The sequence below is a fragment of the Pipra filicauda genome, unplaced genomic scaffold, assembly GCF_003945595.2.
Source record: "Pipra filicauda isolate LSUMZ 115617 unplaced genomic scaffold, ASM394559v2 scaffold44_size3831614_pilon, whole genome shotgun sequence".
In the NCBI taxonomy this organism is placed as follows: domain Eukaryota; kingdom Metazoa; phylum Chordata; class Aves; order Passeriformes; family Pipridae; genus Pipra; species Pipra filicauda.
Genome location: NW_024104587.1, coordinates 3,152,052 through 3,175,747, shown reverse-complemented (window position 1 = coordinate 3,175,747; position 23,696 = coordinate 3,152,052). Strand labels below are relative to the sequence as shown.

The window sequence follows — 23,696 nt, the reverse complement described above, 5'->3', positions numbered from 1 at the left end:
GCTCTGAAGCATGTTGAAGCAGTTTGCCTATTGAATTTGATACAATGATGTATAGATGAATAAAGTTATCTCTAGTATTGAATGGGACGGTGTCAGTGGGAGGGTAAAAAGGGAGGAACTTGGAATCTGAAAAGAATACTTTCCCCCCCCCTCCTCTTTTTAAGAACTTGAAGGTCAGGGTCCAGCTGCCGTAAAAGGCTAGAGGACAAACAAAATGCTGCACAGGCCCAAATAAAGACAACTATAGACACATAGCAGAGGTTTCCTGCTTCAAGTAGCTATTATATTAACCTACACTTTAGGCAAAGAGCATTTTAGGTTTCACACTGATGAAAACATAGGATGAGCAGAAGCATCAGTAAAAGTTGCATCTTTAATGAAAGAGATGAAACAGGCCAGCAAAGGTAGGAAACCATTTTTTAAAAGAGGAAATGATATTGAATCTAGTTTGCTTAAAACTCTAATTATTTTGATTGAGATACGCCAGTAATCTTGCTTTTCACTTCTTTACATCCAACCAGGAGCTATTCTAAAAGATCTGTTGCCTAGCACACGCAAGGCCTATAACATACACAGAAAGAAATAGTCTTGAAATTTGAGGTAGTATATGAAAAAATATACTTGAACTCAGTGCTCATTCACCACGTTTATAAATTGGTAATATTCTGATAATTTATCATTCATATTATGGTCTGGAAAATAAGGAGAAGAATAGTGAAGTAGTCAGAAGGGTTAATATCACTGATGAGAGGGGAAAACTGCATTAAAACATCAATTTGAGCTGCATTTTGTCATTCATGCTCAGAGCTGCTTATTGTTGTCTTGTAATTATTCTAAATTTAAATGTCTCCCCATAAGATGAAAGAATGGCTAGTATCTTTTTTTTTTTAAAGAATAAAAACTACTAGCCTGTCCTGTTCAGCAGGGGGGAGGAGGGGGCTGGATAGCTTTGTCTGAGTTTGCTTGGCTTTTTTAAAAACAAAAAAAACAGTGGAGTTGGAATAGTCTCATGATGTCAATTTTTTAATATACATAAGTATATATATATACACGTAACTTCAGATGATCATTATAAAAACCAACCCAATTCACTGTATTACTGTTTTTCCAGCACTGGTTGGTTTTAATTGTTTGGCGGTTTTGCTACTTGTTTTTTTATCAGTGGCATAACATTCTAAGAAGTTATTCAAAAGAATTCAGCTGCTTGATTTAGCATATACACTTTGCAATAAAGAGATCTACTGTTGCCACATAATCAAATAAGCTCTAAGTTAACTTCTAAAGCAGATATTTAATCATATATGTTGGCAGAAAGGGAAAGACAGAAACAAAAAGAATCTTCTGTTAAAAAAAAAAAAGTATTTTCACCTTCTGAGAAAAATGTTTTAAGACAAAAAGGTCGAAGTGAAAAGAAAAAAGATGCAACAGTTAAGCCTTAAAAACACTGTTTCCAGGCTAATGTATGTTGCAGATCATTAGCTGAATGCATTGTCTAATGGGCATAAACGATAGCCTTCGTTTTGAAGTTTCTCTTTCATCTGCAGTCAAACTTGGGATTTTGATCCAATCTATATAGATAAATCTAGGGATTAATCTGGAGGTTTAAATGGTTTAGCCAAAGGTTGGTCCAGCTTTATAATAATGACAGCTGATTTGTGTTACTTTCCACTGAGATTCCTTTTTTTGGATGACCCCCCTACATATTGCATCTTGCAATTAGACTGTTGACAACTCTATTATGCTGACAGCAGAGGCAGAGCTACGCAGGGAATTATACAGCATGTTGTGCTGTAAATGTTACTCACAGATGTCTTAAGAGGCAGTAGTTTGTCCCATGTGCTCCTATCTCTGCTGCAGTGCATCTCTAGTTGCAGTTGTTCAAGTCAGAATTGGTGGCATGCTGAGTCTAATGCAACTCTTACCAACAACTTTCTGAGATTAGGAGCCTGTCAGGATGATGTCAATGGAGGTTTAAGAAGTGCTTTCTGAAGTTGTTCTGAGTTAATAATTAATGGGTATCTCCCTTTGATAGTTCTTTTATATTTGGATGCAGCTGGCTGGAAATAACCACAAAGGGAAACTGATTTTATTTGTCATTAATTTTGACTTTACTTAGCAAATTATCCTGTGTCCCACCATCACAGCTTCACTAATCTGGTTGTGCTATAATGTGAAGATGAAATCTTTGATTAACAAAACAGATTAATCAGTTTCTAGGGTGTTTTGGGGTGAGATGCATGTACATACATCTCCTCCCAAGTAGTTTTCCAGTACATGCTTAGAGATGTGTTAAGTGCTAAAAGCTGTCGAGCAATCAGAATGTTTTTGATGTAGGCTACATCTTCTTGGATAAATGAGTGTTTTGCCAACTAAAGCAGAAACATTTTGTCTGCACACGGAGTGAAAATTTGGCATTGCATGCTGGAATACACAGGTTTAGGGCTCAAACCCGTAGTTTATACTCAAAAATCAGCTTTACAAGTGAAACTAATCCAAGCTAATTTCCAATATTAACTATTTTGCTACAATAATGCCCACAGATGCTAAATGCTGCCTAGATATATGCCAAGACTATGCCCTACCTTAAATAATTGCTATTTTACATTGATTTATTTTCCAGTACTTGAAATATGTGCATATGTATCCTACCTACGCATTCCAACTCTGGCACAAGAGTAAATTCACACATATTGACCTTAATTTCCCTACAAGGAAAGATGCTCCAAGATTCAGCCCTTTATGAGATCTCTGTAGTGCCACGAAAATACAGTTAAATTACTTCGTAAAATGCTTTTGTCAGACTGACCTAGTCTACTAAAACTACTTCACAAAAGAAATCAGGGAAACAGAACCAGAAGCTTAAAACAGGACAGAAGAATGCCTTATTCTGGGTATTCAGAGATTTTTGTCACTGTTTGAATGTTTCCAGCTACAAATAATAATTAATAGATTAATCTCATACCCTTAAATTAAAAATTTTACAGTTCAGGTGAGGGAAAAAAAAAAAATCAAGAGATGCATTCACATGCATTTGTGCTATTTTCATATGAGAAAACCAGCAGTTAAGCATATTTTGTTATTACCACAGGTTAAGAATCAAAGCAAAACGTAGTAGTTAACTAACAGGTCTCTTACTCTCCTGGGTGACCCACCCAGTGTAGATGAAATCCTATTTGGACAGAACACTCTACTAGTCAGATAATGAAGAAGGAAGTTTACTGTATTGATTTTTAGAGAACACACTTTTCTAAGTAGTATGAATAGACCATGTTACCCATTTTCTAATTATTAGATATTTTCCATTCTGTGAAACAAGTTTTGAGTGTTCATAACAAGCACATAATACAAACTTTTCCAGTAAAATCAAGAAATAAAAACAGGAAGTATTTTTATTATTATTTTTATTTTATATTGCTATCTATGTGGACACACTGTAAAGGCAGTAAATATATATTTTGGTCTCAGGTTTGTAATGCAGTATATGGATTTGGTTATAAAAGTAGGTATCACCTGTAAGTAACTCTGAAAAACTTCAATAGCAGCAGAGATATGACTCCCCCCTACCACCAGTGTGCACCTCAAATACATTTGAGTGTTTGAACTATGAAGGACACCCTTAAGAGATAAGAGAAGCTTGACCACCATGTCACAGTTCTCACTGATCATCCGGAATTGAAAGGAGCTTTTACTCTCTCCCCACCTTCCCAAACCCAGCTTAAAAATTGTTTTTAAAAGTTGACAGGCATCAGCAGGGAAGCTGAAGGTACAGCAAGGTCTCCAGATTTTTTTTTTATTTTTTTTTTTTAATATCCTTACCTGTTTAGTCAGATTAAGTCAGGAAAAGATGCTGTTTCAGTCATCCTGAGCATTTGATTACTATTTGAGCTGGATTTGATATTTGTCGGTAATATGCAAGTAGGACAAACTCGCTAAATCTTGCTGAGGGAACTCTAACAGCTTTTGTTTAACTCAATAACAAATAAACACATACCTCTGCCTGTGTTTATATATGTAGATGCATATGTTTATCAATAAAACACACAAAATACACTGAACTGCATTCAAGCATAAGTCATTATCCGCTGCATTCTCTCTTCCATTTAAAAAAAGGACAAAGATATCAGGAAATTGTAAGGATTTTTGTTAACGTGTACTCTATAAAACTATCTGATTGAAACAGTATATTCTCCTGAGAAACTTTAAATTGGGTGTTCTAGAAAGCACTCCAATTTTAAGATAACTACAGATAACAGATTTTGAAAGGCAGCATTATAAAAGTAAAGCTTATAATATTTCAGTGCCTACCGCGGAACTGCACAGCAGTAATTTCTCCATGACTTGTTACTACTTTAATTGCATTTTAAAGCTTGATATTAAGAGAAGATTTTAGTGTTTAGTTTACTGTAACGTTCAATTTTAGCTCAGTGTTGTGCTTTTTAAATGCAGACGAAAATTACTGAATAAATATTCCTAAATAAATAACTCCATTAGATCCAAATGGTTGCAGGAAAAGCATTCTTTGGGGCTGTCTATGCCTTCCCTTCATATTTTTCTGATATAAATAAATATTTTGAGCAAGTTCCGCAAAAGAAATGTAAACACTTCAGATAAATGCACAGCTCATGAAGCACATAGCTAAATATAAGACTTATCTAGTGTTTCTTTTAAGAAAATAAAATATCCCCAGCAGCAAAATATTTTAAATTATTTAAATATGTAACCATTTAAAAATAAATAGTCATGTCCAAGGTACAAAATATTCAGTTCCAGACTGAAAATATTTGGTTTCTAATACGAGCAAATATCTTGACAAGTGATTTTATATTAAAAAAAAAAAAAAGACTAATATTTCCTGCTGTGTTAGCTCTGTTTCACTGATGTGGTTAAATAGATTTTTAACATTCACCACTTCTTAAAGGTGCATAGAACCAGGGTGATGACAAGATATCTGTGTCATGGTAAATTGAGAAATAATTATTCTATTCTTTGATTTATTACATCAGCTGTAAAGTATCTAAGTCGAACTGGGCACTGCAACCTCTGCACATGTGAATACTTCTCCTTATGTTATTTGTCTCATAGTCTATTCAAATGGGTTAATTACTCACGGGTGTAAAGAGGAACAAAATTTGGACCTTCACTCTCTGCTTTACCCTTAAATCTTTATTAGCCTCTGACTACAAGACTATACCTGCGTGGTAAAGAAAGGAGTAAATTACACAGTTGCTCCAGTGTAATTGTTTTAGACGTTTTGAGCTTGAAATAAAAGCTGTGTTAATAAATGCACAGTTGAAAGCTTCGCTTTCTATAGCGCCCAGACGCTTGTTTGCATTTGATGAAAATTATTAATACTAACACCAAAATGGTTTTGAAACCATTTATATGGAATACATACCTAACCTCTTTGGTTAGAATCAGTGATCCATTAAGGCTTTTCTTGCTTTTTTCCAAGCTGTGAGCATACTGCGTATTTAAGTGCGTGTAAGAGGGAAGGTGGGGGGTAGGTTTAGCTGAATAAAAGATTGCTTGATATCTTGAAGTCCTTTGAAGAGTTTTATAGGCTTATAAAGCCCAGTGTGAATGAATGACATTTTTCCCCCCCCTTTACTTTTACATATGGAAGTTTGTTAACCTGTGTTTCAATTAGGGAATAATTATTAATTATACTAATTACAGGTTTAATGAAAACCACATACTTTGCAAAAAAAGTTAAGCTTAGGGCTGAAATTGTAGCTGCAGACAGTGACGCTGCAATAAAGGCTGAAGTAACACTTACACTTCGGGGGGTTTACATATGTGTATACATTTCTTTAATAAAACAAAGCACTTAAGCAACTTTTTATAAGAAAAATCCACAGAGAACATTCATCCAATAAATTATTATTTCAAAGAACCCTGGGTTTTTTTCACCAAGAGTAATAACCGTTTACTTTGTTTTAAAGTTAAAACTCCACTAAACTCAATAGAATCCTTTAAAAAAAAAACTGTCTTATTTACTTATTTAACTATCTACACACACACACAAAAAAAAGAACAAATCACAAGTTATCAACTGCTAGAAATTATAATACTTTACTTTTACAAAAGAAAGCACTGCCTACATTATTTTAATCTCACAATCGTAGTTACCCTAAAAAGTCAAGAAACTTCGATCTGGCACTGCAATTTTGCCCCAAGCAACCCCCATAATCGTATTTCTCCTCACAGTCTTTAAATTCCAAATAGAAGAAGCCTTAAAATGAAACCTCTCCATTTTTTAATGTCTATTTTTATTTGAATATGCCGTTAATTATACTTTCAAATAAACTTTTCAGAATGCTCTAGCACTGGATATCACTCCTCCCTGGGAAAAGGCACCCACAAAAAGTTCTGAGAAATATACGTGAATGAGAAGCTGATTATTTACATTTTTTACACATACAAAAAAGACCAACAAATCATGTTTTTACTAGAAATCAGTCAGATTTTAATCTAGTGTCAGTTTTAACTAAGGATACAAAGTAACATGACCAAAGATCATTATTTTAAAAGCTTAAAGTGTCATTGCTGCTCATTCATTTTTTCATAGCGTATTTTGAAACCACCTGAACCTTCAGTGTTAAATATTAGAGATATAAAGCTTAAAAATAAAAAATCTTAGCCCATTTTTTTCTGGTTTTCACTCCAGTTTTCCGTTGTCTCCTGGATTTAGTTAAGCAAGTGTTTTAAAGCACTGGAAACTGTTTCCATCACATTATTACACCGCAATTGAGACATATTTGCATAATGAAAAATAATTATGTAGATAATATCAATAAGTATGATTAAAACCATCTATTTGGGGGGGGTTGAGTGAGAAGATGTAACTAATATTTATAAATTACCATTGTAAAATTAATAATGTTAAACACGTTTTTAAAATAGCATGGAAAGCAGACAGCAATTGTTTTATTTTAAGCCTCTTTTTATAATATTGCTGTTGCATTTTCCACAATTAACTGGAAACTTAATCCATCAAAAGTACGTACAATTAAATCAACTATACAGAGATGAAATTACTTTTCATATTTCTCTTCCCATGCAGAGAGAGAATTCCAAAATTAAAGTAAATTAACTTGGTTATTGAAATCCACTTGCGATCTTGATTTTAGACTTAAACAATATTTTAGCAAATACTTAAACAGGCAATTACTGTTTATATGGTAAATAGAAAACTGCTTGGAGTTTTAGATGAACTAGATTCACTAATATTGACAAGTAAATAACTATTTGGACCTGGAATCATACTTAATTACTATAGTCAACAACATTCATTATTGAATGCAGCATGCAGCTTATATTAAAGTATAAACATTATATATTTATATATTTGTAATTTGTCCATTTTTCCTAATAAGATAAATTAGAAAAGATGAAAAATGTATTAGATATTTAATATGCTGGTACTAGAAAATGCAAGTGTTAATCAATTCAGCAAACTAAGATGCAAAAACCCAGATCTTTTCCTTTCCCACAAAAGAAAAATATTAATTATGTTCCAGTCCTGCAATCTGACCAAAATCTTTGTAACAGTCTGCCTGAATTCAGTAGGGCTCAGACCAGGATCCTCAACAGGCTCAAAGAATTTCTTTCCTCTTAATTTGAGCTATTATCAAATTAAACTTGACTTCCTGCCAAAATTACTTGAATTTTCAGAGATCAGCTTCATTTTTTTCTTCTATAATCTATTTTTGGATTAATAATAATAATTGATATCACTGCCTGAACATCACTGACATTAAACAGCATGAGAAGATGTGTCTGTTCTAGGGTTAGAGCCCTGCTTTTCATTGTACATTAAGGCTCTGTAGGAAGCAAATCTCTGAGAGGCTGCACTTATAGAAACTCCCTTTTGAGTAGTTTTGGGCACACTGAGGCTTCTTTCTTTCCTGCCCCTCTGCAGAAGTATTGGTGCCTACTTTGACCAGGATGCTTTCCCCAAATGCGCAGTAACAACCCCCACACAGAGATGTCCCTGCCAGCTTTAGCCCATGGTGCAACTCCCACCGACTCAACAGTGGCACAGACAGACTTTTAGCCTGAAATACAAAGTGTGATGGGTCTGGACAAGCAGCTGCCACACACATCACACCAGAGCTGTGACATGTAGCTCACAGGTCAGCAAGACCACAATGAAAGCAGACAGGTGAAAAACAGCCAGCAGCAACTTTTGGCATGGACCTGTCAAAGATCCACTTGCTGAGGCTCCTTGGGAAGTCCCGGCAACATTGTGGTTTCTCTGCTGGGGGTCTACAAAGCCTCCTGTGAGCCTTAGGAAGTGCAGAGGACCCACAAGATCTCCAACAGCCCACTGGAAAAAAGCAGTCCCGTTTTCTTACAAAACATGAGTTTACGTGCAAGAGGAAAGAAATGGTCCGTGTCCAGAAAACACCGCACGTCTCTAATTTCTACTTCAGGGCCTTTAACAACTTTTGCATTAAGCCCTAGTTTTATAGCCATTTCCAAAAAATTTGGGCTTCACCTCTAAAAATGGAAAATGCTTTTAGATCCTCTAGCTATAAAATTTCCACAGCAGATCCTACAATGGATAACTCAGACGTGGTCAAAAGGGCTTGTGGAGCCCTGAATTCTACCTGCCTAACCAAGGATCTCCTTTCCACCTTTGCAAAGAGCACTGCAAAGGGAAACAACGATACACAGACACTGCTCAGAGCACACCAAAAGCAAAGCAATGTGTCTCCACAGGCTGCTCTCAGGTTGAGAAGGTAGATTTTCCTTTCCAGTTGCCCTATATGAATAATATGGATTTTACCGCACAGGGGGAACTGACAGTAATCAATATATCCAAATTATTATATTAGTAACACAACATTTCACAACCACTGAGGGCTGGAGAAGAAACAACAGAAAAAGGTCACACCAAGGCTTACACTCAAGCCCTGTACTTCTCTGTATTCAGGCATAATTCCTCTGAAATCAATGGGAATTTGCCTGAGTAAGGAGTAGGGTTCACTCGGTGATAACCCTGGAGTTAAAATATCTATTGCTTCACTACAGACCATTTCAAGGACTAGGTCTGATTATTCTCCCCCAGCAATGGGAAAAGCTATGCTCTCACATTTCAAAATCAGGGGTGGGCTGAGAGGGCTGCCAAGTCTCCTCCAGCATCATGGCACCTCATTGTTAATACTCTTCAGAAGCCCCTTATTTCCATTTACATGAGTTCATTAGGATTACACAGGTGACTGATGTTCTATGCTAAGTGTCTCCGTGATTGCACAAAGTGCCATATTAACAAAAATCAAAATAAAAATGGTTTGTCAAACGCCACACAAAATGCTGCCGAAAGCTTCATGGGCAACTGTTTTAGCCTCCATATGCCTGCACACTATGAGTCAATCTTTATTACATGATCATATAGAAAACTCCAGCCTCGGTGGCAGGAGCTCTACAACATTACAAGCAACAAAACCCAGGGGAAGGAGCACACAGGGCTGCTGCTTCCCACTGCCTCTGCATCACTAACACCGCGCCAGTATCAGCCTGATCTCAGTTCTTGTTATTCTCAAGTTTCTAATGGAAGAGAGGGGCTTGTTTCAAGACTCAGGAATGCAAAAGTCGCTAAAAACTTATCTTTACATCACCAAAGCCCAACTACCTCTGAATTTCAGGTCAGGCCCATCTTGAACATTTTCTGGCTGGATTACTGCTGTCCTCCTTTCCCCTTTTCTCCTTTCCACCCTAAGAACATGAAGTCTGCCCCTATAACAGTGTCTACTTGCCATTTCTCCTACAAAAATCCTAAAATCCAGAGGTAAAACATTCAAGGAAAATGGTAACACTGGTAGAAACCAGAAATAAAATAAGAGCAGACAAAAAACATGGGGTTCAGTGCATGTTGAGGATGTTTTTTCTTTTTCTCCCCTCCTGCATTTTACAGCCCTGACAAGCAGAATGTGCCAAGCCAGTGACAATGGTCAGTCCCTGGGTGGAGCTGGGACCCCGACCCCAGGAATGGAGCAGCCCCAGGGTGACCAAGAAGGCCCCAGCAGGCAGAGACGACTCATCCCTCCAGCAGCCCATGACTGCAACTCCCCAAAAAGCTTCATGTCAGGGCTAGTCCTTTCCCCTCCCTTCCACAGTTCTTCATGGGGTGAAGCCTGATGCTCTTTTCCAAGGCAATGACCAAAGCGCCCCAGGTAACCAATTTTACCAGAACACACCAGAGAAATTAAAGCTGTCTATACATTACACTCCGTGCACCTCATTTGTGTTGAATACCTATGGAGCCAAGCAAAATACAAGTATCCAACTGATTCCTACCTGATCCTAACATATATGCCTGTATGCATTTCTACTCCTAGAAGTAGTCCTAGCTACTTCACCAGGAAAAAAAAAAAAAGAAAAGACAAATAAATTAGTTCATATTAAGCTTTAAAACTGGGCCATTTCTCCCTCTACATAACTCGCTGATTGATTCCTGATTTGGGGCTCTCTGAGAATTTTGCTCACGAGGCACTTGTGTGGCAGGCAAAGTGTCAGTGAGTCTCAGGTGGATTTCTGGACAAGGGAATAATATGATATCATGGTGTCTGCTCAGTGCCCTCTCCATGCACAATAGCCCTGAGTGGCAGCGCATGGTAAGCGGATGAGGCTGTAAGACGTACATGATCTGATGAGCTTGGCTAAGCTGGGGGAGTCTCCTCTACTCGGCTAAATTAAAAACCTCCCTGCAATTTCAGTCCTAATCACCCCCTCTGATGCTGTAATTGATGATGGTCAGTTAACTCCTTCACTCCCCAAGGCCGTTTATCAGAACCTGGAGAACTGTGCATTAACTGGTGCTTCACGATTTAAATCCGTTGAATTTAATGGGAGGTCCTGGAAATTTTAGGAGTTTAATAGTGATATGAAGTATACAGGAAGTCACAGCATAAATATTTCATGGCAGGACTTTGGATACTTTAGATCCATAATGCCCCACTCCCAAGTGGTACAAGCTGTCTTTAAGCCTGGTTTGTGGAAAAAATCTCTCCTCTTCAGCGGCACTGAGACAGCCATTGGCTTCTCTGCCACTCTCCTCCCTGTGGCTGGCACAGGCAAGGAGCCAGCAGCATTATTACACCCTTGCACCTCCCAGCTGGCAAAATGGCCCTTTGCAGCCTTTACCAGTTGGTGCAAGCTGCTCGAACTTGTGTTGAGAAACCAAACCAGGAAAGAAACTCCTATTTGCATTTTCAGCCTGATTCCAGACACAGCCCCTGTATGCTCCACACACAGGCTTATTGTTGGCTCCCACACAACATGCTCCAAACTTAATAACGAAGGTGTGACTAGAGCTGTTAAAACAATCCTGGAGCTAAATAACATCTTTCCATTCCACCTCCTATTTATGAAGGTTTTTAGGGAATTGTCTGTACAATGCATTGTTGTTCTTCTCTTGCAAAATTCTCTAAGTCTGTCTATTCATGCCAAGAAGGGGGGGGGGAATCTAAGATGTGATATATGTTTATACTCTACTGAATAAGAGGCTTTGCAGCATTGGGAAATCTATAGCATGAATTATTCTAACTGATTTATAATAGACAGTGATACCTAAGGACTCTATATTCTGACTATTGTGCTTTCATGACAGGGTTGATGTACAAGCTGCACCATATTCTGTAACCAGAGCAATGCCCATATACCTGCTTTAGAATTACAGCCTATTACTGCACTTTAGAAAAGAGCAAGAAGCTTGTCTTTGTTACATTTTGAAGGTTATTATTTTTAAGGTTTTCTTGAAAGACTCAGATCTCAATACAACTGATATTTCATACAGTTCCAGTATCAACATCCAGCCATTGACCCTAGATTTTTAAGTCTCTCCTTCCATATTAAAGCACCAGCAACCACTGGAGCCTATTCTTACTTTTAGTTCTGTTGTGTTGCTTTGCTTCCTTTTCTGCATAGGGAATAGACTGCATAGGGAATAGGCTGCAGAGTCTCAATAGTGTGAACCTACTTAGTTTACAAATCCCAGCACTGCTATTCTGTAAATAGGAAACCATCTGGCTCAGGAGACACCTGGACATCAAGAGATGAGTCAGCTCAGAGAAGGCAAGGCAGAAACCCCTCTTTGTGGGCTCAATAGCAGCAGTTCAAAGCTGCCCCCTAAGATGTTGCAAGACTACTTTACACAGTGATTAACACCTGAGTGGTGGTTGAAGGGCAAGAAAATGGGGTAAACTGATAGACCTTCCCACCCAAGGCACCATTCCTTCTTACCTTCCTGCAGAAGAGGATAGTTGTTATTCTAGATGCTTTGACAAATGAAAGCATTGATTCCAGAAAGCCATTCCTACTCAGATCCCCAATTCATCTTGTAAAGAGTGCAATATTCTCATAACACTACATCACTGACCAATATTAAAAAGAAAAAATATTACTTTTCACTTTTCTGGATGTATAAGTTAGGACTAAGTCCTGGCTGGTTCCCAGCAGCCTTTGATGAAGTCCAACTCTAAGGCAACTGACTGAAGACACAGAAAGAGGCAAAAAAATAGGTTTTTATTAGAGTTCATCTCCCTTGCTGCTGTTACTTTTCAAAGGGATAATTTCCCAGGCCCCCAAAGCAACCACATCATCCCTGTTCCAATACTGCCTGCAGTGTTTGACTAATGCGGCACGATACCAAAGTTCATATTAAATGAGGATACAACAATTTAGTCTCTAACAGACAACAAAACAACTGGCCCTAAAGTTCTTCCAGCACAACCAGGATCCACATGGCACTGAAAGGTGGAGTGTCTGCCAGCCAGTAAATGAATTTAATTAGGCAGTGGAGTGCCTAGTCTCATATGGTTGGAACCGCTGAGTGTAGGTGTGTGCACATGCACTCCTGACACATTAGCAGAACTAAGCCAAACTGCTAAAGAATCCATCAGTTTTTCCTGCAGCAATTAAGCTAAACAGACCACTCTGACCATGCCAGTAGGACATCTACCGGACTTGACTTTTTGTGAAATTACTTTAAGTTTGAAAGGGAAGACCTGAAAAGAGACATCTGCACAAAGACACCCCAGTTCTGATTTCTATACGGTTTGTTGTGTACTGCACAATGTTTTCCTCACTGAAAAGCCATTGAGAGAGGAGAGAATTAAGACTAGCAATGAAAAAATAATTTAAAGAGCATCAAAGAAAAACATCTGAAGATCAGACTGTTCCCTTTACAGGTCACGTTTCATAGCTTTGCTCAGAGAAAAAGCAATGCCTACAGTTATTACAGGAAACATGCCCAAGACATTGAGGACACTATTCTATTCACTGGGTCAGATACCTGCATGCAGCTATGCTTCCATATCCAAATGACATGCAAACTACTATGACTCAATGAAATGTGAAAGTTAATTTATTCACTTTTTTTAATATATGCTTTTATATGTATTACTGACCGGCTTTCTGCACCTGTGCAGGCAATACACCTAATACAAATACAGCCAACATCAGAACCACCTATTTCCTTTGCAACCCCTTCAGAAAGGCAAGGGCCACAAACCCAATTAACTGGCCACTGGGGATTTCCCTTAGAGGAGAAAGTACTCGGGGTACACAGGGCTGACATCTTACCCCGTTCCCCTTTTGTAGTCTGTGACAGGAACGAGTCTGTAGGCGACAGGCAGGACACACTGGCCATATGGCTACAACACTTCGTGTTACAGCTCTGGAGGTCCAACAGATCTCCTAAAAGGAGAACTGGAAGTCACAATAAGCTGGTGCAGCCCATCATACACGTGACGTTTTCCCCAAAGAGTTCTAGAAGATGGCAAGACAGCTCCACATTATCTTTAACCTTATTCCCAGTCAGTGCTTAGAGAGAAAACTAAATGAGACTCCATCTAGTCTGCTGGCCTTTGCTGGCCTTCTATTCCCACTTTCTTATTTGTAACAGTTTCATTGTAAATGAGTAAAGCATTAGAACATTAGCTTATATTGTACTGCAAAGCCTATTCCAGTAAACCTGTCAAAATTGGCATCATTAATAATAATACTTAGCACTTACATACTGCTTTACATTTTCAGAGCACCGTAGACATTAACTTAATTAACAAGTGACAGTTTCACAAGTAGAAGCTCTCTCTGCAGCACCAGCCTGCGTGCCTGAATTTCTCACAAAATCTCAAACTCTGCATTAATCCACTTGTCTTTCATCCCTCTGAAAAGATTATCTTCCTTTTTATTCACCTACTTTGGATATATACACCCATGCTTTTAAAAACCAAGCTATTAAAAATATTCAGGTGGAAGAACACTGACTTAACATAAGCTAATTGGAAAATCCACATTACCCTACTTTTCAGCCTAAATTACTCAAAAATCAGAGCTCTATAAAGCACATGTCTGGACAGAATAGGGCTCTAAATTGGTGTAAAGTGTACTTAATATTGATTGCTCTGCAATTTCCAAAACTGTTCAGAAACAGAGGGACATAATTAGGTTTTATTTGAATTTCTCCTTCAGGTTTAAAAAGAAAGATGGCAAAAAAAAAATCAATATGTTAGTCTAGCTACAGAAGAAAAGTAAGTGAAACCTCTGTCTCTAGCAATTTACATAGAAAATTCACTGGGGAGAATAGTGTTCAGTGCTTGGGGCCGTATTTCAGTGGTCTGTAAAGTCCCTACTAATTTCCAAAGCTGAAGTTTAGGCATGATGCTGTCACATCTGGCTTGTTTTCCACTTGTAGCCCACCAAGAAAACCCATCACCCCAAGGACACCTGTGTACCAGACAGAAGTCCCTGCTTGGTCCACCTACACAATGAGGTAGAGACCCTTACTGCAGCCTTCATCACAAACCTTCAGCTTGCAAAGGGAGAACTTGATAATCTGCCCCAAAAAAACCCTCTCCCAAGACACTCATGAACATTATAACCCACAACCCATGTGGGTGATAGATGTGCTCACTGACAGGGTGAGCCACAAGGCCACTGCAAACACCACCACAACCCACAGCATCAGGCTCGAGGAGTCCAACAGAAAACACAACCCAAATGCTTATGCAAGAGGGCAAATAAATCACTGTTCAGACACAGTCAGCTTGAAACCACAGAGATGTGTTGTCTCTGCCTCACCAGGACCACCAAAAACCCCATCTCCAACATCTGGGTGCCAGCCATCAGGGTTTAAACTCCCACCACCACTCACTACAAGTCATTTCCACGGCCAAAAACAACTGTCTCAAGGAAAGGAGCACCCAGAGCTGCTGCTGGCTTCGGGAAAACACTTAGCACCCCCAGGTTGCCCTCCCCAGAGCAGCCAGCAACCACCCTGACATATTCAGCCACTCACACAAACAAGAGGTACCAGAAGTTATAACAAAGTCTGGGTTACTCACACATCTGCTGTATCTTTCCACGCAGGGAACCAAAACTTGCAGGAAGGTCTCCTCCAAAATGCTTGTTGGAGAATGGTGGGAGGAGTTGAGCAGCCCAGCCCTAACAAGCTCCTGCTGATGCCCCACAGCTGTTTACAACTCTATGAGGGAGCACCACAACAACCACCCCTCCAAACCCCTATGCAACTCATTACACTTCTTTTATGGCAGGGCAGGGTGGGGCCATGGCTAAAAACCTCCACACCCACCCAAATGGCAGCTGTGGGAGCAGGCAGGGAGTGTTTCTAATCGGTAATAGCCTTGTTTGGGTGGACTTCCACCACCCTGCAGAACCTTGCTGTGGGCACTCCCAGCTGCTGGAGTCAGGGGGTCTATATGTTCGTCGTCCAATTCGTGGCCATGATGGTTGCTTGAGAATGTTAATGCCTAAAACTCTCCAAACACACGCCGGTGCTACCAGAAAAGAAAAGATGTTACATGTTACATTCCTGCAGCCCAATGTGGACTGAGAGGTCTCCAGTCCCCCTTCCTACAAAGTGCCCAGACTGCACACTGGCATCACTGAAAAGCAGCCTCTCCATACAGCATAACTGCTGTGAGGATTTAGCCATGACACAAATGTTAATTTATAGCATAATAGTTATATTGGGAAGTGATGTTGCTTTTCAGCTACTTCTTGTGTAAAAGGTAGCACTGTCCTGCTTGTGCTCAAAGTGTGACAGGCAGGAACTCGACAGTACCAGGGAAACTGCTGTAAGCTTTTATTGGCTGTATTTCCCATGGAACAAACTCTTTGCTGATGAAAATTAGCATCGCTCCACAAAAACGTGATGCAAACAGCCATACAGGCTGCTTCTTCCAATAAATCCTTTGCTTAAGGAGTGTGTCATAACATCTAAATGTCTGCTAAATTAATTGTTCATGACCCAAAGGCTCTTTATCAGACTTCTAATGCTGGTAAGTTTGGCTGCAATATGTTTGTGCCCAAACATGCACACAGGAAAGCAACCAAACCAGCTTATTCAACCAGGACAAGGGATTCTGAACCAACCCTCACTACCACACCAGTGCACAGTGCTAACAATAACTCAGAATTTCCCTTCCTGTCACCGACAATTCAAACACTGGCGATGGTCCCATCAGAGCATTTAATATCTTCTGTAAGCCTCTGTTTAGCAGGAAGATTACATCCCCGAGATTTCACAGTTCAAAAGTTTATACTGTCCTGGTCTATTTATAGACTGCTGACACTGCCTCTTCTAGAGTGCAGATATCCTGGGGAAAAATAATAATAATCAGTTTGAACCAGTTTGAAACAGGGTTTTAAAAAGTTTGTTTTCTGTGGCCAGGACCAACTCTCAGTCCTGCATCAGAAGGTTTACTTTGTTGGCCTAGGGTTTGCAATTAAGTATTCTTCTGACCTTCCAATAAACTTGACACTTTGAAAAGAAAGTTAAAATTTAGAACTGGATAATCAGTACTAAAATCAACATATCCTTTGCTTGTAGTTAATCATTTTCTCAGGAGTAACAGGACTGGGTTTTGGGGAAAGAGAAATTAAGGAATCCACAGGTTAAAAATTACTTCTGCTGTAACAGAATGATCATGAATAGAATGACCATTTCAGCCTATATATCCGTGATTTCTTTTATATTTAGTTTTCACTTCCCAATGTACAACTTTTCTTTAGATCTTTCAGCACATAAATCTCTCAAGCTCTCTCTTGGTGCAGGACTGCTTTCAGAACACAAAATATTTTTATGTCATCTCCAGCTGTCCAGTTCCCGAGAGATAAGATGCAGGCCTCGATCTAACCTCATTTACACAGATCGAAATCAGAACTCAATCCACGGGAGCGAGCAGAGTGGCACTGCTGTAAACCTGCCCTGCTTCGTACTTTTGGCAGTTTTGTGTGTGATGCTTTTAACACATCTCTCAGCCAACTGATTTGAATGTGTTCTTTAATTAAACCTCTCTTTTAAAAATCAGGTGGCACTCATGCTTGTGAAGATCTCTGCCCTGCCAGTGCTTTCAGGTCAATGTCCTTCACACACAGCCTCCATCCAGCCTGACCCTGCCCTGATCCGGGGTTGGCAGTGTCACGGTGATTTGCCTTTTCGTTCCTCACTGCAAATGATGAGGTTACTATGTGATAGTTGTACTGAAAAGGAAGAGGTAGAGAGAGGGAAAGTTTTTGGAACAAATCAAATCCTTCCAGTGATTCCACCACTTCCCTGGGCAGCCTGTTTCAGTGCTTAACAACTCTTTCAGGGAAGAAATTTTTCCTAATATCCACCCTAAGCCTCCCCTGGTGCAACTTGAGACCGGTTCCTCTTGTCCTGTCACTTCCTTAGTTGGGAGAAGAGACTGACCCCACCTGGCTACAGCATCCTTTCAGGTAATTGTAGAAGATGAGAATGTCCCCCCTGAGCCTTCTTTTCTCCAGGCTGAGCCCCCTCGGCTCCTGCAGCTGCTCCTCATCAGACTTGTCCTCCAGACCCTTCCCCAGCTCCATTCCCTTCTCCAGACATGCTCCAGCACCTCAGTGTCTGTCTTGCAATGAGAGGCCTAAAACTGAACACAGGATTCATCATCTTTCAGGGAGCAGCCTCTCCATCTTTTCTGCTCTGTGTTTCCTTCAAGGCATCATGGGCTAGATGGGACAGAGGTAAGAGCGTGGGTTTTCTGTGCTGTAAGTAAGGATCCCAAACAGTGGAACAACGTTATTCCTTTTCACCGTCCTCCAGAGGTCATGAAGTATGTGCTTGAAGACATGTGAGCATTTAATTAGGTAAAGTTAAGCTCAAGTTTAGGCATTCTCTATCCAAAGGGAATTTTAATTTGCAACCATGGCACCCAGATTCCAGCCAAATATCTTGCACCTTTACAAGATAATACAAATTTTTAATGCTGTTCCACTTCCTTTCCCTGAGGGGAATGCACCTCCTGAAGAAATCACCTATGAGCTGCTTAGCCAGTGGATCTTCTGACAAGCTTTGCTCTCAAAGCAGCCCACACACCCTCGGTTCACCCTTCTCTCAGCTGACATGGCAGAAGCAGGGCAGGCACTTCTCCTACTCCAACTGTGAGCAGTGAGCTGCTGCACAAATCCTTCTCCTGGTCAGCCCAGTGCAACAGCTTTGGCACGGTGAGGCAGGGCTGTGCACAGGGAAGGGCCAGCCTGCAGTGCTTGGGAGCATTTTAATCACAGGCTGCAGTAAATATTTAATTATCGTGTGATTTCTTCTGTGCAAACCTCAAAGCGCTTCTCGATATCAATACTTGCTCTAGTTATGTGTAACCATCTTTCAACTTTAAGGAATATATTCAGGAGTGATAATAAATATTTCATAAAACTGTAACGAAAAGCTGTTTGTAGACTTTAGGTGACCTGCTGCTTATTCTGAGGTGAGAGGAAGTACTTCAAGAGTGTATTAATTTCAAATAATTTTAAAGAACTCTTATATTTCTTGGATATCTGCTTCGCCCAGCTGAAAATCAAGGCCAAGATGACTCAGTCATTATACTGTAACGTGAATTCACTATCCTCCCTGCATACAACATACACAGCATGATTCAAGGTTAAGCATAGAATATCAAAAGACTCAGAGCATGGACAATTTTAATGGTAAAGGAACCTTGACTTTTAGTGATTATATTAGTTCAACTAAAATTGACCTTCAATATATGAAGATTTCATTTTCACAAATACATGGTATGACTGATGCCTTTATTAGGCTTACAAAAAAGTAATCAGAATTGAAGCTTTCAAGGCCACAGTCTTTTTTTTCACTTCAAGTTACAGATAACGGAAGGAAAGACACAGTTATGAGATCTTAAAAGCAAAACTAATCTTTTTTGTTTGTTTGTTTCTTAATAAAAGGCGATGGTATTACGATTTATCAGGTCCCCCTAGCTAACATTCCTGCTAAATAACAACATGCCACTTTCCAGCGTTATCACCAGAGTTGTTGCTTGTGCATATTTATCCAGTTAATGGGATGGATTTATTACAAGTATTGAATAATTTGGACCCAGCCTACCCTGATGTATTTTATGGCATGTGGTCAACACAGCTATTACGGCGTGGGCCTGCAACTGCTCTGTAAACTGGAGCATACAGTCATTAAAATGAATGAGCACAAGTGTTTGTTATGCTGTTTTTAATTATATGTTTATCTCTTTCTCTTTTATACTTCCATTTTATTTATACCACATGTGGTCACATATGGGCCGTAGATGTCATCTTAGGAGGTTTAGGTGAACACCAGGCAACCATCTTACTTTGTTGAGGAGGGTATAACTTACCCCCTTACCTCCAGAAATCACAGGGCTATATATCTTAATTTATACGCATATTCCTGACTTTTAGTGAAGTCCAGTATCGAGAGTTGAGGGGAAGGGAGCAAACCTTCATCATGTGAAACACTGTTTTTGAGAGAGACTGTTTTAATGTTTATAGAATCATAAAATTGTTTAAGTTGGAAAAGACCTCTAAGATCATTGAGTTCAACCATTATCACAGGTTAAACGTGGGTTTATTATTTAAATTAGATATCTACATTATGATTTGGAAGAAGAAGTTCCTTAATATCTTCTATGGAACAGAAAATCCTGGAGACTGAAACCCATCATACTGTTAGTTTAACAACTAATAGTTTAAAAATATAGTTTAAGGCACAAATTAATGGTACTTTCAGGGCTGAGTTCTGTTTTCTGCAAGTTATGCCATGTGGAAATATCATTCCAAGTATCATTCCCTTGCACACTGATGAAAACTAGTCTGAAAAGATAGTACAGATGTTGGAGGACACATCTGATAGGACAGTTCTACCAAAGCTGCCAGTGGACAGGAATGCACTGGAAACCAGATTCTGTGTTATGGTACAAGGAATCCAGAGGAATAAACCTCGTCTGCAGGACACTGGCATCCTGTTGGGTCTGTGGTTTATACCATGAAAACCTTTTGACTTATTATTTGGCTTATGGGTTTATTCTTCATGTGATTTTATTGGTGGAAATGGGCCAGGAAAACCAAAAGGAGATTGAAAGTCCACTTTCAGTGAGTTGTATATCCTTGAAATCTGCTTTCTATGAGTGTTAACATCAGGACACAGAATCATCTAAACTTTTATAAAAATCAAAGACATTGTTTTAATCCATATACCTCCTTTGGAGAGGTAGGAGTTGAAGAAAGTAATGTCCAGACACTTGAATCTATGAAAATTTGTATATATACATTACTTTCTTCATTGGGTGATCTATCAGTTGTATTCTCAACACTGGCTGAAGGCCTTATCTTTCACGTGACAGAATGTGAACAATTTATGCATTTAGCTAAATCTGCTTAACCTGGGTCAAACTACACCCATGTTGGAGCTCTGCCATCATAAGCAAAAAAGAATTATAGATCTGATGGTACATGTTCTGATGAAGGAGAAACAGTGACACTGGGCTGATCAACAGTTTAACAATGACACAAGTGGCTCCCTCTGAGGACAGGATCAGGTCTATTGAAACGATCAATTTAAGTTTTAAATTATACTTTTAATTATTTAAAATAGAACGTCGGCAGAGCTAGGAAAGAAAAAAATCCCTTTGTGTCAAACAGTAATTACATCTGACTTTTCCACCGAAAACTCTAAGTGCTCTAGTGCAGCATTATAACTGCTTAAAAGTAGAAGGTTCTTTCTTTTGCATAGTTCAGATTGTGCACTGAACTAGATAGCTTTGTTAGTGGGGCACATGGCTCTTCGTTCCTGGGACCCTGCTTGAACTCTTTACTTAAATGAATACACTGGTTTTGCTCAGTCATTAGTAGGCAGTTACTCATATCAAAATGCACTGTATTTAATTCAGGACAGTTGGCAGCCTCTGCACAAGTGAGACTCCAAAATGAGCCAGCCTATAAAGGAGGCGAATGTCTTCAGCTTAGAGCTGGGGTTACCTCTAGGGCAAGGAGGGGATTTTCTCACTCCAGCTGTCTGCATTGGAACTGGTATTCAGTTCCTGCTACTCTGAGACCTGCAATCTTGTGAGGGAAGGGGAAAAAAGTAGAAAAAAATAAATAACCACTCAAATGCTCACCAGGGGAACAGAAAATTTTAAATAACACACACACCAAAAAAAAATTCTGAAATATACCTGCTCATGCATCGATCACCTCCATTTCAGATGTGATGCCAAACAGAGAGGATGAATGAGGGTTCAGCTCAGTTAGGGAGAGTGCAAAAATCAACAACACTAAAGCTACTTTTCAGGTTAGCATAATCTTCTGTCTGCAAACACTGTCTGGTTTATCTGATTATTTTTTTTTATTGGACAGCTGTGATCTTCTCCTTTCAAAACCTTGTCACTGCCGTTCAGCAGAAATGTAAGTGATATGATTAAGGAACATGGCATCTTGTATAATCGGTCGTAATCATTATCTAGGGGTTTCAGTAACATGACACATGCACAGCAACAGCAGCATCTGCTATGGACTGACAGATATCTCAAGCTCAGGATGATGGAAGCACACTCAGGGATTTGTAAACTTGTCTTGGCTAATGCCACTACCCTGATGTGAACCTGTTGTTGGCTATGCTGCTTAAAGGCCAAAGATTAAAAGTGTTTTATAAAGTTCATCCTGTCTCTCATGAACCTTCATCTCTGCCCGGTGTGGGATGCATTACCTTGGCAGACCTTTCCCACTTTCACTGATAGGGTGGTACTTTTGGAAGCAAAGAGCAGAACTCTATTTTTGTAGCGTTTCTTCACCGCCCATCAGGTTGGTGTTTTACAAACACTCAGTGCTGGATTAACTGTGTTTCCAGAGAAGTCGACAAAGTTGAATTGCATAGTATATACTCTGTAAGTTATAAACATGAGGGGATGGACTCCCCAGGGACACGTGGCTGTAACTTGAGTGAGCGCTGCTGTGTCTTTGCTGCTTGCAAGAAGCTCCGTACCCTACGTAGGAGCTGAAGACCACTAGCCATGGTCATATTCTGGATGCTTCCCAGAATATGCTTCCCTGTTTCTTCCTGAGCCTGCAGAGACTAAAATCCAGTCTCTCACTTTCTGCATATGTTCCCCAACCACTGTGCTATTAAAGGTCTGGGAGAACTAGAGATGAGAGATGTTTTCCATGCCTCCTTGTTATAACTGAGTCACTGGAAGGCAAATGGCAGTGAGCCAGGAGGAGAACAAGCAAATGAGAATCATGCCAGAAATGGGATACATGCTTTTTTCTTCTTCCTCTTTTTTTTTTTTAATGTTTTTTGATTTGACAAAATTTAGAACAGCTGTAGACTGCATTAATTTACTCTGAGGTCTGAGAGATTGCCAAGGCCATGGTTAGGGACATCACTTTTGCACACCAAATGTGGAAATTCATCATTCCTCCGTGTCAACATCAGAGGATTAAGATTTGGGCACTGTTCCTTTATTGTGACTCCAACGTTTTGGTCACTTGTAGACAGGATCTTGTACTCAGCCTGCTCCATTCAACTTTTTGGAAGCATTACTACAGCTGTATTTCTGGTACACTTACAAGCTACCAGCCAGTGGGCAGCATGAAGTCAGTCTTTTTCTGCTATGAAGCAAAACCCATTTTTATGCAAACATGGCAGTTTATAAAGATAAGGTCCATCTAGACAGGCTGCTGTAACAGTATCATTTATTTGCATCTGCCATATGTCTCAGTTCCAGGAGCCTCAAGATGCAACATTCACATTTTACAGATCCTGAGTAACATTTAGGATTATTCACAAGTATCCAACAATTATGAGTAATGAATATATTGGGCAATCTTTAAACAGGTTAAATGCTTTAAAGTCATTTCATAAACATCAGCGTATTATATATAATATATATTATATATCCATTCTACCTCAGAGCAGAAGTACAGATCATGTCTCATCAAACCATGTTATCTAGGAATAACACAGCTGATTGTTTCAAAAGCATTTATTCCCACCTTACTTCTTTAAAGCTTTACGGATAAGGATTTTTCATAAGATTTTAGAACATTATGATTCCAATTTCCTTACTCTCACCATGTAGGACTTTATTCCACAGATTATCTCCTTAGGTCAGCTTTTTTTGATTATGGGAATGGGCTGTGCTGATTTCTGCCATTTGAGAATCTGGACCATGGAGTTCAAGAGGATGACTAATAGAGTCAGGAGCTCATCAAGTTCAGTGATGGCATCAGAATCTGATTCTGCTTGTGTTCAGGGACAAAGGATTGATAACTGATGAAAGGAGAGGCAATTAGTTAACCACATTTGTGAAGGAGACAAATACAGAATGCAAATGCACTTGCCTCTTTAAGGCTTCCTCTGCTATTGCCTCATGGAACAA

The 23,696-nt window shown here is 39.3% G+C and overlaps 1 long non-coding RNA gene across 1 annotated transcript in view; it reads left to right on the top strand.

The window, feature by feature from the left end:
- Positions 1-243: 243 nt before the first annotated feature.
- The window catches only part of LOC120324188, a 47,505-nt gene continuing 24,052 nt past the window's right edge, over positions 244-23,696 (top strand). Inside the window, exon 1 of the long non-coding RNA XR_005565291.1 lies at positions 244-404. This is a non-coding gene — a long non-coding RNA (uncharacterized LOC120324188). The remainder of the gene's footprint in view (positions 405-23,696) is intronic.